Source organism: Leuciscus leuciscus (genome assembly GCF_965113295.1).
Source record: "Leuciscus leuciscus genome assembly, chromosome: 21".
NCBI classification, from domain to species: Eukaryota; Metazoa; Chordata; class Actinopteri; order Cypriniformes; family Leuciscidae; genus Leuciscus; species Leuciscus leuciscus.
In genome coordinates, this window is record NC_138745.1 from 13,151,488 (window position 1) to 13,166,849 (window position 15,362).

Below are 15,362 nucleotides of genomic sequence, written 5' to 3' on the forward strand. Positions count from 1 at the left end.
CTAACCAGGTGTTCGATGCATTTCTCTCTTCAGCCCAGGACATTCCATGATGAGCGAACCAAGGTCGCGTTCGTATTGACGCTTCTGACTGGGAAAGTGGCGCTATGGGGAACGGCGGTGTGGGAGAATCAGGACGAATGCTGCTCCTCGTTCCAGAGGCTCTCTGACGAAATGAGGCGGGTATTTAATCGCGCTGTTGCAGGAAGAGAGGCTGCTAGAGTGCTGGCCGATTTACGACAAGGTGAGAGATCCGTGTCGGATTTTTCGATTGAGTTTCGAATCCTTGCAGCAGAGAGCCAATGGAACGAGGAGGCGCAGTGGGACATGTTCCTGCATGGGCTGGCTGACTGCGTCCAAAAGGAGATCTACGCCATGGACCTTCCCACCAGACTCAATGACCTCATTGCTCTGGCCTTGAGAGTGGACGCGCGGCTTTCTCGTGTAGATCGACGTTGTCAACCTAACCGTCCTTCTGGAGGGATCGAGGGACAGCGTTCTGGAGGCGGGGACGCGGTCAGCCCCGTCTACGATCACGAGCCCATGCAGGTGGGTCGAGCCCGGCTTTCCCGGGAGGAGAAGGAGAGGCGGAGATCCCTGGGCCTTTGCATGTACTGTGGAGGAGCTGGACATTTCGCTTACAGTTGTCCGTTAAAAGGGCCCAGCCCGACAGTAAGTATGAGGCTACTGTCGGGTGGGATCTCTGCCGAGAAGACCTCATCAACATCTACTCTCCTTCCGGTAAGACTCCGATGGTCAACTCACCTCCTCGACTGTCGGGCACTTCTGGATTCAGGGGCTGAGGGTAATTTCATGGACCACACTTTTGCACACAAGTTTCAAGTTCCTCTCAGACCCCTCACGCACCAGATTGCAGTACACGCCCTCAATGGTCAGAAACTCCCCACCATTTCACTGGCCACCGAAGACATCACCCTCATCACATCAGGCAATCATACCGAATCCATCTCCTTTTACATTCTGGACACTCCTCTTGCACCCATCGTCCTTGGTCACCCCTGGCTCACCCGTCACAACCCCAAAGTGGACTGGCAGTCAAAGTCTGTGTCGGCGTGGAGCAATCATTGTCATAAGTCTTGTCTTGTGTCTGCCTGTCCGTCTGTTTCTGTCCCTGTGTTTCAGGAGGAGGCAGTGGATTTATCTAACGTGCCCGCGGAGTACCTGGACCTGAAGGAGGTGTTCAGTAAGTCTCGGGCTGCTTCTCTTCCTCCGCATCGTCCCTATGACTGTGCTATAGAGTTATTGCCAGGTACGTCTCCGCCTAAGGGCAAATTATATTCACTCTCTGTTCCGGAGAGAGAGGCCATGGAGAAATACATTTCTGATTCTCTAGCAACGGGGTTCATCCGCCCTTCCTCTTCTCTAGCGGGGGTGGGGTTCTTTTTTGTGGGGAAGAAGGATGGATCGTTGCGACCTTGTATTGATTACCGGGGGTTGAACAGCATCACGGTAAAGAATACTTATCCTTTGCCGTTGATGTCTTCAGCCTTCGAGAGGTTGCAGGGAGCATCTATCTTCACGAAATTGGATTTACGGAATGCTTATCATTTGGTCCGCATCAGGGAGGGGATGAGTGGAAGACCGCTTTTAACACCCCCAGGGGGCACTTTGAATACTTGGTTATGCCTTTCGGCCTTTCCAACTCCCCAGCGGTCTTCCAGGCACTTGTCAATGACGTGTTACGAGACATGGTCGATCAGTTCATATATGTCTACCTGGATGACATATTGATTTTTTTTTTTCATCGTCTCTCCAGGAACACGTGCAACACGTCCGACAAGTGCTTCAGAGGTTGTTAGAGAATGGGCTTTTTGTCAAGGCGGAGAAATGCGCTTTTCATGCACAGTCTATTCCTTTTCTAGGTTACATTTCGGATGAGGGAATGCGCATGGATCCTGAGAAGATCAAGGCTGTGGTGGATTGGCCAAGTCCAGATTCCCGTAAGGCCCTACTGAGGTTTCTGGGGTTCGCCAATTTCTACCGGCGTTTCATTCGCAATTTCAGCCAACTAGCCGCACCTCTGACCGCCTTGACCTCCCCCAGAACGACGTTCAGGTGGTCAGACGCAGCCGAGACTGTGTTTGCCAAACTGAAAGGTTGCTTCGTTTCAGCCCCCATCCTGATAACCCCTGATCCATCTCGTCAGTTCGTGGTGGAGGTCGATGCGTCAGAGGTGGGGGTAGGTGCAGTGTTATCCCAGCGTTCTCCTTCAGACAAGATGCATCCTTGCGCGTTTTTGTCTCATCGTTTATCCCCTGCCGAGTGCAATTATGACATTGGCAACAGAGTTGTTGGCGGTCAAGTTAGCATTGGAGGAGTGGCGCCACTGGTTAGAAGGGTCTGGGGTACCTTTTATCGTCTGGACCGATCACAAGAACTTGGAATACATTCGGACTGCTAAAAGACTAAACTCCAGGCAGGCTCGGTGGGCTCTTTTTTTCGGTCGGTTTGATTTTACTCTCTCGTACCGCCCGGGTTCCAAAAACATCAAACCCGATTCCTTGTCGCGTATTTTTGACCGTTCCGAACGCCCGTCTACTCCCGAGTGCATTTTACCAGAGACTCTATTCATCTCTACACTCACATGGGAGATCGAATCGAAGGTCAAGAAGGCCTTAGAAGGGGTAACGCCTCCGGCTCGTTGTCCACCGAATCGTTTATTTGTGCCTGAGGGTTTACGGTCCAGCGTTATCCAGTGGGGACATTGTTCCAATGTGGCTTGCCATCCAGGAGTTAATCGCACTAAATTTTTAGTCAAGCAACAATTCTGGTGGCCTCTTATGGCTCGTGACGTTCACAGTTTTGTCGTTCACCTCCCAGGGTCACACGGTAGTTTTGACCGTGGTGGACCGGTTCTCGAAGGCGGCCCATTTCGTTCCCTTGCCCAAATTACCCTCAGCCAAGGAGACAGCGTTGATTGTCGTTAACCACGTCTTTCGGCTACATGGCCTCCCGACAGACGTGGTTTCTGACAGAGGACCCCAATTTGTGTCCAAATTTTGGCGAGAATTTTGTAAACTCCTGGGGGCAACTGTCAGTCTGTCCTCTGGGTTCCATCCCCAGAGCAATGGTCAAACTGAGCGAGCCAACTAGGATTTGGAGAGAACGTTGCGATATTTAGTGTCTAAGAATCCTTCCTCTTGGAGTCAGCAACTGTCTATGGTGGAGTACGCCCACAACACGTTGCCAGTGTCATCCACGGGCCTATCACCGTTTGAGTGTAGTGTAGGGTACCAGCCACCAATTTTTCCTAGTCTGGAATCCGAAGTCGCGGTCCCCTCCGCCCACGCCTTCGTCCAGAGGTGTCGCCGTACTTGGACTAGAGCCCGTGAGACTCTACTCCAAGTGGGGGCGCGCACCAAGGCCAAAGCCGATCGCCACCGACGTAGGCCTCCCGTATACGTCGGCGGTTCCAAAGTGTGGCTTTCTACCAAGGACATTCCGCTCCGCTCAATAAACTTGCACCTAAATTCATTGGCCCGTTCTCTGTCACTAAAATCATTAGTCCGGTGACAGTCCGCCTCAATCTCCCTCCAGTGTACAGGAGAATTCATCCCGTTTTTCATGTGTCCAAAATTAAGCCCGTTTTCTTTGCTCGCATTAATCCGCCAGTCCCGGTTCCCCCCCCGCCGCGACTCGTAGACGGGGAACCTACTTATTCGGTCAATCGTGTTCTGGACTCAAGACGGAGGGGACGCGGATTCCAGTACTTGTTGGACTGGGAAGGTTACGGTCCGGAGGAGAGAAGTTGGGTACCAGCTAGAGACATCCTGGATCACTCCCTTATCGATGATTACAATCGGCAGGTAAGGGAGTCTGGGAACGCCAGAAGGCGTTCCTAGGGAGGGGGGTACTGTCATGGTTCATAAATCCTATGTCTCTTTCTTGTCTCGTGTTCTGTTGTTGTTGTGTGTGAGTGCTGATTGTGTGGGCGTGCCGGCTCATTAATGCTCATCAGCAATCCAGCTCATCATTCCCATCACCAGCTGCAGCTCATCTCATCACCCTATATATATACTCACCACTTTCTCATCCCCTTTGTCAGATCGTTGTTTGTGGTGTCCCGGTGTGTTTTCCAGTCTGCGTTCGAGTCTTGTGCCTTCCGTGTTCCTGTTCCTGTTCCTGTGGATTTACTTTGGATTATCTCACCTCTGGACTCATCTCATCGCACTGCTGTACCTTCACCACCGGGTTCATCTGGCCATCGGGGTCCCTGCGCCGCTAGCCTGTTCTCTGGACGTTACATCAATTATTATCAATAAAAGAGTTTACTTGCATCTTGCTTCCTTCCATCATTTCACAACAGTAATTGTATCCCTTCCATCAGTAATTTTCTTTCAATTACACCCACGCTCAAAAAATAACTACTGGGTAATTTGTTAGTCAGAGAACACAATGAGTTTTTTTGGCACATGCATTAAGCAGGGAACGCAAATATTTATTTGGATAACTTTAGATAAAACGAGACCGTAATATTGCGTCCTATTATAGAGCCTAAGTCCCTCCCCTCCGCTTCCGGCTCATGGGACCTTATTTTGGAAAAAATATGTATGGTAGTCAATGGCGAGAGACAACTTATCTTTTTATTCTGTTTGTCAATTTAAAAGATAATTATGAAAGTCAAGAAAGTCGCAGTTTGTCATAAAACAGAAGAGTAACATTTAGTTTTATGTGAAAATCGCTCAATGACATCTCTCGTATGTGTGCAGTATATGGAAGTTTTTTCCTAACATAATTAACATTTAAATTAAAATTCTTAAAAAGATCAAATAATAAATCAAAGTCTCAAAACAACTGTTCAAATGATAAATCAAATGGTCAAAATATTAAATAATAAATCAAACTCTCAAAATGGCTGCACAAATTATAAATCAAATGCTAAAATGCTATTTAATTTCCTCATTCGGATTTGATTTTTAATTATCAACCCAGTATAAACCTGTCATAATTAAATCTATAAGTCAATGCTCAAATCATAAATCAAATGCTCAAATTATAAATCAAATGCTCAAACGCACATCGAAAATGGCAAATCAAATGCTCAAACGCACATCGCAAATGATAAATCAAATGCTCAAACGGAAGCCGGAAATGATAAATCAAATGCAAATGATGAATGTCCCTTATTTGTTAAAACTGAATGTGAGCTATGCTTTTTTTTTATTTTTTTTTTTTATTGATTGTTTATATTTTGTGTTATTATCTGTATGTTACCTTTTCTGCAATAAAAAAAAAAAGAAAAAAAAGATGAATGTCAATCAAGTAGTGTGGGCGGAGCTTTGAGACAGAACGGGCCGGGGTACCTCAGCCGCTATGTGTGTAGCCTACATTTCTGTGTTTACCTCATCGATGACATCGATTTTTTTTTATATATAAAATGGACAAAAGTTTAATACTAAACTTTTAAGGGATGCAGCAGAGGCCCTGGAGCAGAGCTCATGGACAACAGGTCAATGGCAAGCCAGACCTACATCATGAGAGACAGAGCGCAACGCGTCATAATCTGAAGACCACGCTCACCAAGGGGGAAAACAATCCAACCGTCCCCATTGACTTCACATTGCGAGAGGCTGCCTCCTTGTCATTTCTTGCTTCTAACAAAAGACCGAATAATGCCTAAAAGCTGCTATGTGACAAGGTGTACAGCAAACAAGCTAAGAAACCCAGAAATAAGTTTTCATAAGCTGTCGACCCCAAAAAACGAGCGTTTGAGGACATAAAAGTGGACACAGGCTGGAACGAATGGGTAAATTGTGGGATCCTGACACTCAGTATGCACTAAAAATACACTACGTGTGCAGTAAGTTAAACATTTGGTCACTGGTGAGTCAAATATCCAAATGTCAGTTTTATATATTATATTTCTGTAAGATAAACTATCCTGTGTTGCCGATTACGGTCTCCTCCAGCGGGCGTACGTTAGTTCTCAGAGTAATGAGACACGTGACGCTCTGTCTCAACATGCCTGTATCCACTTTTATGTCCTAAACACTCATTTTTTGGGGTCGAGAGCTAATAAAAACTTATTTCTGGGTTTCTTAGCTTGTTTGCTGTACACCTTGTCACACAGCAGCTTTTAGGCATTTTTTTGTCTTTTGTTAGAAGCAAGAAATGACAAGGAGGCAGCCTCTCGCAATGCAAAGTCAATGGAGAAGGTTGGATTGTTTTCCCCCCGGTGTGGGCGTGGCCTAAATGCGCTCTGTCTCAGTCCGAGGGGCGGGATAAACGGCTGTCTTTCAAATTCCCTCTGCACGCAATAGGACAGCGCTTCAACCAACCAGAGCGTTTTCCCAACAGCGGAGCTAACGTTAGTTGAAAGATTCAACTTTTGAATCTGGCTGGCAAAACTACGAACACATCTTCCTTTTTTAAGAATGACTTAAAACGTTTTTCTCAAAGAAAAATTTAACTCCAAGTCCTCCAGAGTCGCTGCCAAAGCCGATTCGAAAGACTGTTCGCCAGCAGCAGCCGCCATTCTTTGTTTTCAAATAGCAGAGAACCGTCGCAACTCTGTCGTCATTATGTTAAGCCCGCCCCGCCTAATCTATACACGATGTGATTGGCCTGACCCAATTTAGGTTTTTACAGCTCCGAAAGTCAATGGAGAGTTGCTAGACATTTTGCTGCCGCTAGGGTGTGTCTAGATTTCTAGGCTAATATTTGCTGCTTATTTATTAAGTCCAGGCAATTGGTTGATGAAAAATTTATTACAATTAAGATACAATTTATACAAAACGAAATTCACTTTAAAGAAAGGTTTTCTACAAAACAAAACTTAATGAAGAAAATTAAGTTTAATCATGTCTGACCCATTAACAAAATCATGTCTGACCCACTCTGTCTCCCGATGCATCCTATCATGGTGTTCACTTTTCATAATCAACATAGATGTAAAAAATTACATTTTAATATTTGAACAAATATGAAACTAAATGCTCTTATTTAAGGTACTTGGGGTAGTTGCTAGGGTGTTGCTATGTGGTTGCTAGGGTAATCTGGGTGGTTGCTAGGATGTTGCTATGTGGCTGTTAGGGTGTTTTGGGTGGTTGCTAGGGTGTTGCTATGCAGTTGCTAAGGTACTCAGGGTGGTTGCTATGGTGTTTTGGGTGGTTGCTATACTGTTGCTATGGTGTTCTGTGTTGTTGCTTGGTGGTTTGCTAGGGTACTCTGGGTGGCTATGCGGTTGTTGGGTGATTGTCAGGGTGTTACTTTGTGGTTGCTAGGGTGTTGCTAGGGTACTCTGGGTGGTTGCTATGCGGTTGCCAGGGTGTCCTGAGTGGTTGCTATGAGATAGATAGATACATAGATAGATTAGACATATTGGGCCCTATCTTGCACCCAGCGCAATTTACTTTGTACACCGATGCATGTATCATTCCTATTTTGCACCCGCGCACAGCAGACTTTTCCCTCACACAAACACAATAAAAAGTATTTAAAGAAAAGGCTTATATTTACCTTTTAATAGTTTGTTTACATCTACCTTGTAAATATATTTTTTTATTAAAAAGGTTACAATTACAACAACAATTCAAGTGTAATCTTTCTTTGTAAAAACTAAAGTATACATTTTATCATACATATTTCAAAGACCCCTCTGAGGTCGAGAAACGCGCCGACGCGTTTTGCTGGATTTTTTTCACATAGCAGCAACATAAACTTAAAAAAATCCGTCATTTATGGTCATATAAATAAAATAAATACATGATTATAAACTATAGAGGGTCTTCTTTTTTTTTTGTACACTCACATTAACATCAAAACCTTGTTTTTATTTTTAAATAAATAAAATAAACAGGGTGCGCTTTCAGCTCACTCTGTCTCCGCAAAAATCTTTCTGAAACAAGTCTGGAAAATTAACTGCAACTCAGCGAATACTTATCACACAACCATGAAACATGCGTCTAAAGAAAGCTTTAAATTTCTACTTTTAAATAAAACAGTTCACATTCAAAACAAATATTCTCCTGCAATATAATCTGTATGAAACTAAAGAGAAGTACAGTTTCTCCCGTCTCATCTAATTAGCTGTAATTAGTTCACGCCCACTCGCAGAGCACACTATTCATAAGATAATGTGCTGAGGTGATCTATGCAAAATAAGGTAAACGCCCCCTGAAATGAGTTCACACCCACTCGCAGAGGTGATCTATGCAAAATAAGGTAAAAAGCCCCCTGAAATGCTTTAAAACCAGCAAGTTTCATTAATTCACTTTCCTGTGCCGTTGGAAGATGACACACAGCCCTTCAGCTAGTCCTGGATAGCGATGAAGAGTTCACTTTTTCCTCAGAAGAAGAACAGGACTCTGACAACGAACGTTTGTATTTTGAAGAGCGACTTGATCCAGGCGTGGATAATATTTCGGATGAGTAAGTCTTTTTAAATTTACTTGCATTAGTTGACAAGCTATTTTGTATAAACGTAGGCTACATATTTTACTGTTTGGACCATTTCCATACTTGTCATTCAGAGTAATTTATATTTAAATGGCCTAGGCTATGCTTTATAAAGTAGGAGAGAGGCTTCATGCAGTCTGTTTTCTTTCGTTTTTAATAGTTTTGTTTAAAATAACACATTTCGAGCTTTCTATATATTTCTCTGGTATTTTAGGCAAAGCTTATGAGTTTGGGTTCATTTATGAGGCCTCCAGTTCCTGCTATTTTTAATTCTTATGTATTAAATACAGGCAATTGGTTGATGAAACAACTATTCAAATTAAGATACAATTAATACAAAACGAAATTCACTTTAAAGAAAGGCTTTATACAAAAAATAAACTTAATGAAATGGTCAAAATCTTGTCTGCCCACTCCATTTGTCTCGCGATTGCGCATGATCTTACTCATGCTTTTCACTTTTCATATAATCAACATAAATGAAAAAAAAAGAAAAAAAAGATTTTATTTAAACCTAAATATGAACTAAATTGTTTTATTTAATGACTAGGCTACAACACGTAGGCCAATTAGCCTACAGTACAGAGAAATTAGTTGACAAGCTATTTTAAATAAACGTAGGCTACAGATTTTACTGGTTGGACCATTTCCATACTTTCCATTCAGAGTAATTAATATTTAAATGGTCTAGGCTATGCTGTATAAAGTAGGAGAGAGGCTTCATGCATAAATAAACTTATTTGCACAAATGCGTTTCGGCGCGTGCCTTCAGAAGACTTTATACAGCATAGCCTAGACATGCTGTATGTACAACGTTTAGATTATAGGCCTGTATGAAAGTTAGAATTTTGAAATTAATTTAGAAAATATTATGTATGTTTAGATTATATTTTGACTAGTGTTTATGCTGCCTCATTATCATCAACGAAGAGTGCTTGCAAATATCTATTGCAAATGTGTGTATGTGCTGAAATGTGTAAATATGCCCAGCTGGTGAATTGCAAATGTGTTAATGTTTGCATTGTGCTATCTCCGGTAATGGCCCATTACACGCAATAAATGCCTACAGCACGTGTCTACAATTATTTACTAATGATAGGCTACTATACTTTGAAATATTTATGTTATAATAGTTTTCAACTTTTTTTAAAACAGGAATGTAGCTGCATCTCCTTCATCTGCAACTCGGAGGGCGCGCAGCAACACAGTTGAACGTCAGAAAGAGTAAGTACATATTTACCCATGTTTGTTCAATTTTGTTTATATACTTATTACAATATGAGCCTGTATGAGTTTATTTATTTTTGGAGGTTGGTTGATAATGTTACATATTTTTTCTTTGTGGTATCTTATCAGCTAATGCCCATCAGTTGTGCATGTGCTGGAATAGTACTCTATATGATAATAATAGTTTTCAACTTTTTTTGAAAGGAATGATGTAGGTTGCTCACTCTCACCTCTCACTGCAACTCGCACTAAGAGGGCACGCAGCAACACAGACAGAAATCAGAAGGAGTAAGTACATATTTACCCACTATTTTACAGATGTTAGACCAATTTTGTATATATACTTAGTGATGCTACAAATGTACATGTGCCTGTGTGGATTGCCAGACACAATTGCAAAACACAATTACCAGACACAATTGCAAAAATTGTGGTGTTATGTATGCACAATATTACAATTAGTGATTGGTAATGTTAGTATAAAAGAGCTTATTTTTGTTGTTTTACCAAAATGCTGACTGTCCATCAGTTATGCATGTGCTGGCATAGTACTTTGTTCAACCTTTGTTAATATTAATATTATTATTTTTATAGGAATGTGGTAGCATCACTCTCAACCTCACCTGCAACTCGCAGTGGGAGGTCACGCGACAGGTGTCGTTCAGTTTTGAGAACAACTGAAAAGTAAGTACACTTATTCCCTTTCTTTCAGATATTAGTATAATTCTGTTTACATATTCTGGTTTTACATAGTCCATACAAACATTATGTGTCTGTATGGCTATGCATCTGGCCAATGTTACTTATAATGATTGAAATGCAGTTGTTATATTTTGTGTAATAAACATGCTCACAGTTGTTTGTTTGTTTTACAGCTATAAAGGTGATGGTGATCATCAGACACCTGTTGCAAAGAGGGCCAAGACAAACATTCAGACAAGCAACAAGCAGTCTACTCTGTCATGGAAAACAGAGACTGACATTGATATGGTTCCACAGACTCTGAGATTTCTGCCTGCACGGGAACCTGGACCACAGCTGAGTTTAAAACATTGGAAATTTAAAACATTTAGTTCCTCCTCATAGAGGAATTACAATAAAACAGTGAAAAACAAAACCTTTGAATCTCCTCTACTTTGTTCAGGCTGCCTCTCTTGATGGCCCATTAGTCATTGGGGGAGTGTCTATGTCACACCCCTGGTCTGAATCTCATTAATATTGATGAGCGATTACCCCTCCCACGCATAAACCTCTTCTGACAAAAAAAAACTGTTTTACAATGTTTAAATCAAGGGGCAACATTCTGATCTGAAAAATGAAGCCTACCCGGAAGTGCGAAAAACTGCAATACATCGAAAATCCGCTAGGGGAAGGTCCCAAAAGGGAGCAAATGTCCATAGCCCCCATGTTAAAATGTCCGTTTTCACAGCATAAAATCATGTTTTTACAGGTTGGTCCCATGGACTTTTATTGGATTTTTCGATAGGTTCCGAGTGCCTGACAACGGCGAGGGTAGTGAATTTTTTTCTAACTCGTTAGTTTAGATAGTATTTAGATATAAAATGTATGACAATAAGGGCGTGGTTAACTTTGATTGACAGCTTGATTGACAGCTGAAAGGCAGCGCCACGGAGAATGACAACATAAGAAGCGCCATTTTTTTAATACAGTTGACATATAATACTACTGTTTCTGTATCATGAAATGTAGTTTTAAGAGTTTTTCAGGCGAGAATGTAGTTGTTTAAAGCTCAAATCTGTGGTTTATTTATAAAGATTTATGAAAATTGTATCCAGTTGTGAGATCTAGCGATGACCGGGCGCTCGGCGCGATGTACCCCGCCTGGAGCAGCCTTTCATCGGCTAGACGTTTTGAGGTTTGCCGCGGACTCTGGCGTCTCTGTAGTGGTTAAACATGAGATATAATTCGTCTTGACTATATCTAACGGGCGATTTTTGGTCTCGTGAATCTATAATTTGTTCCCTGGGCAATCGTTTTGGCTGAGGGGAAGTTTCATAACTTTATAACCTATATTTAACTTGTACCGTTGTATGGTTAGACTAGATCGAGCGCATGACTTTTTATGTTTGACTGAATTGTTTGCTTTATTTGTATAGCTTCTTGTAACTTTACCTTTTACTTATACTTTTATAATAGCTAATATTGATAAAACTGAAATTTAACAAAAAGAGACTGGGTTGAGTTTTGTCATTTTAAATTTTAATACAACGAAGATGATCTGTAATGTTGTTTACTGCAACATCTGTTGTTTAGTACAAATGCACATATTGCCTGGACCATATTAAAATGTTTAATATTTTTATATTATATTTAAAACGAAAAGAGGCAGGTTTGTGTTTTATATTTCGTTTTGTTATAAATAGGCAAACGTTATGTGCAGTGAATATAATCAATACGCGTTGCCTGAACCAAATTTGTGTGGCTATAATGTTTAAGATTTCTTTAAATGAAACCGAAAAGAGTTAGTATGGTGTTTTATAACATATTTCGTTGCCTAAAATATACACAGAGATAACCGGAGTAGCAGAGCGAGCTGAGTGACGCGCGCTGCGTCAGAAGGTGGGCGGGGTTAGGATTTCCCAAGATTTTCCAAGATGGCGCCGCCCATACCCCCCATAAACGGCTTCAAACCCGTTCTTCAGAAAGTCTATGGGTGACGTCACAGACGCTTTGTCCATATTTTTTACAGTCTATGGTTTAAATCAATGTATTGTTTTAAGAGAACGATCAGGCCGGATGAATTTCACATCATTTTGAAGCCAGAACTAGAAACGACAACATACATTAGTCAAGAGTCTTGTGGGCACATATTTAGAATGTGTTTTGTGTTCTTATTTCAGCAACTTTCTTTTTTTTTTTTTTTTATAACCACGCATAAACATTATTCTCTTAAAAATACAAAGATTTACAAGCATGTTGATCAGATATTATGCTAGCCCGGTTTGTGTTATATAGAGTGAATTTACACTTTTGCCATTAACATGTTTATAAATAACTGAAAAAAAAAACAAATGTCAGAGCATGTCAGAACACCTCCAGGGCCCAGAAAACCGCTCAGACCCCAGAGGGTTAAGGACCGTCCTAAGCCCTTGATCACTTGGAATCAGCTATGGAGTTTATTTTTTATTTATTTATTTTTCCTTTAAGAATTTGTTTAATGCAGCATCCAAATGTTTATAGGTGTGTTTGGGTTGTTTTAAATTAAAAAATATATAATTAATATATCATAGAGTTGTCTGTTTTGGTGGTTATTAGACGAGATATGTGGTGATGTCACAATCGTACTGCATTGTGGGACATATAGGTGCCTGAAGTGTACATTTGAAGTAGACTCGCTCCCTCTGTCAAAATTGAGGGAACGAGGGTCTGTCCATATAAACTTCCCTCATTCACTTCACGAAGTGGAACACACTTCAAAATGGCGGCGGGGATTCCCCCGAGGGGAAGTGCTTAGGGAAGTTTGCAAGTGCGTGTCTAAAAGTGGACTGGAATGCAGCCCAGCATGAGTTGTAGAGGTGGCTCAAACGGGGAAGAAGTGAACAGGCTTCCGGCTGGGAGGACGTCGCAGTGCAAGGCAAGGCAAGGCAAGTTTAGTCCCCGTGTGAATGCTGAGGAACTGAGAAAAGATTTGTCAGATGTAGGTACTGAAGTTTCTGCTCAGACAATACGGCGCACCCTGCGTAATGAAGGCCTCCATGCCAGAACTCCCAGGCGCACCCCCTTGCTGTCTCCAAAGAATAAGAAGAGTCGACTGCAGTATGCCAAAAGTCATGTGGACAAACCACAGAAGTTTTGGGATAGTGTTCTGTGGACTGATGAACAAAATTAGAACTGTTTGGGCCAATGGATCAACGCTATGTTTGGAGGAGGAAGAACAAGGCCTATGAAGAAAAGAACACCTTGCCTACTGTGAAGCATGGCGGGGGGTCAATCATGCTTTGGGGCTGTTTTGCTTCTGCAGGTACTGGGAAGCTTCAGCGTGTGCAAGGTACCATGAATTCTCTTCAGTACCAGGAGATATTGGATGACAATGTGATGCAGTCCGTCACAAACCTGAGGCTTGGGAGACGTTGGACCTTTCAACAGGACAATGATCCCAAGCATACCTCCAAGTCCACTAGAGCATGGTTGCAGATTAAAGGCTGGAACATTTTGAAGTGGCCATCGCAGTCACCAGACTTAAATCCGATTGAGAACCTCTGGTGGGACTTAAAGAAAGCAGTTGCAGTGCGCAAGCCTAAGAATGTGACTGAACTGGAGGCTTTTGCCCATGATGAATGGGCGAAGATACCCGTAGATCGCTGCAAGCAACCAAGACACTTGTGTCAAGCTATGCTTCACGTTTAAAAGCTGTTATAACTGTAAAAGGATGTTGTACTAAGTACTAAGATTGAATGTCACTTGGGGGTTGAATAAAACTGATAATAATGTGAGCACAGAAAAGACATTTGTGGTTATTTCATTATAAATGTTATGTTATATTTGTCTGACCTACACGTGCCTCTTTGATTTAATTGTAAGCAGGATGACTGAATGATCAAAATCAATGTCAAACCGGCCAAAACAATCAATTTCAGTGGGGGTTGAATAATTTTGAACACAACTGTAGAAGGGAATTCAAATTTCACACTATGGCAATTCAAATAGCTTTGCATAGAAAATAAGCAGTTATAAAAGGAATGAATTAGAGTAAAATTAATTAAAGTACAGTAGTAAAAAGATGAAGAATACAGTGCAGTCAGTCGGACGTACATGAGATTCTCCCATGATGGTCAGTCTTTTCTGTGGTTTTTCCTTCGATATAACTCTAGACGTCTCTAGAGATATAAATTTTCACCTCAACTGAAAAAGGTGAGCACTCAAAACTTGCTCACAAATTTGATCATCCAGACCCTCAGGGTTACCCCCAATACAATACCGTGGATTAACTAAACCCACCAGACTAATATCCCCGTACTAGTCACCACAGTGTTCCTTTGACCATCATAGGTAAATCACTCTCCAGTACCTTTTAACAATTTAGACAGTTATAAAATAATTAAAAGAGATAAACTAAAAAAAAAAAAAAAAAAAAAAAAAAAAAACAGTTATAAAAGGAATGAATTACAGTAAAATAGTAGAGAGATGATACATAGAATAAACTTCTCATGTGGCAAAACACCGGTGTATCTTATTTTGCATCTTTCAATTTCCCCAATTAAAGGTTGTATCAGCGATTTCAGGCCCAAAAAAGACCCAAACATAAATGATCACATTCATCTAATCTTTCCTAGCGATCCGCTAGCTGCCCGCCCCATAAGCAGGCCGTCAAAAAAACGTGTCTCTGTAGGCAGCCTAGGCTCTGAGATATGCACACAAAAACAATTGGTTTCACCAACCACTCAAAACCAAAATAAATGGTGTTGCAACCAATCACCGACAGGGGGTGGGTGTTGTGAGGTTTCGCGTGCAGCCGTGCACGAGCACAAAACCTGATTTCGGAATCAAAAGGAGGATGCAGAAACAAAATACAGTGCAATCAGTTGGACGCACAGTGGCACAGTACTCATTCAGTAAATGCACAGCTAAACAGATGTGTTTTGAGTCTGGATTTGATTTTGACTACTGTAGGAGCACATCTGATCTCTTCTGGAAGGTGGTTCCAGCTGCGGCTGGCATAATAGCTAAAAGCGGACTCACCATGCTTAGAGTGAAACCTT

The 15,362-nt window shown here is 41.8% G+C and overlaps 1 long non-coding RNA gene across 1 annotated transcript; it reads left to right on the plus strand.

Annotated features, from left to right (window-relative positions):
• Positions 1-9,514: 9,514 nt before the first annotated feature.
• On the plus strand, positions 9,515-10,928 carry LOC309485914. Its single transcript, XR_014201334.1, has 4 exons — positions 9,515-9,639; positions 9,847-9,930; positions 10,237-10,326; positions 10,518-10,928. It is a non-coding gene; the product is annotated as an uncharacterized lncRNA (long non-coding RNA).
• Positions 10,929-15,362: the final 4,434 nt, after the last annotated feature.